Below are 459 nucleotides of genomic sequence, written 5' to 3'. Positions count from 1 at the left end.
TTCCAGCCGGGGACCCCGCAGCTCCGGAGGCCGCCGTCGCCGCTATACCTTCCCCAGAGGCAGCGACAACTAATCGAAAGCTCCGGCCCCGCCCTCTCTCAGGAGCGAACGCGCAGCCTAATTTGCTAATTGCAACGCCCCGGCCTGCCCATTCTGACCAATAGAGAAGCTCCTCGGGTCCCGCCGGGTCCCGCCTCGGCCCCGCCCACTTTCGGTAGGAGCCAATGCTAAGAGAATGCTGGTCCATGCACGCGGGCTCGCGCGCTCCGCCCGCGCCGCGCGTTCTCGACAGCCCGAAGTCCAAGAATGCTAGTCTCGTGTACAAACTGGCCTGCGCGCGCACACGCGCGACGCGCCTCCTCACACACCAGGTTTGGTTGCCCCGCCAGGCCCTAGCAACCTGGGCTGGGAGGATGGGACGGGCGGGGCCGTACCGCTAGCTGACGCGGGGGGGAGGGG

At 67.8% G+C, this 459-nt stretch overlaps 1 long non-coding RNA gene across 3 annotated transcripts in view; it reads left to right on the top strand.

The window, feature by feature from the left end:
• Positions 1 to 258: 258 nt before the first annotated feature.
• Positions 259 to 459, top strand: part of LOC104875905 — a 7,802-nt gene continuing 7,601 nt past the window's right edge. For all 3 annotated transcript variants that reach the window (XR_002026012.2, XR_002026011.2, XR_002026010.2), the window contains exon 1: positions 259 to 371. This is a non-coding gene — a long non-coding RNA (uncharacterized LOC104875905). The remainder of the gene's footprint in view (positions 372 to 459) is intronic.

This window comes from Fukomys damarensis, unplaced genomic scaffold, assembly GCF_012274545.1.
Source record: "Fukomys damarensis isolate Sample0158 unplaced genomic scaffold, DMR_v1.0_HiC HiC_scaffold_39, whole genome shotgun sequence".
Classification (NCBI taxonomy): Eukaryota; Metazoa; Chordata; class Mammalia; order Rodentia; family Bathyergidae; genus Fukomys; species Fukomys damarensis.
Note: the sequence above shows the minus strand (reverse complement) of the source record. Positions and strands in the feature narration are given on the sequence as shown.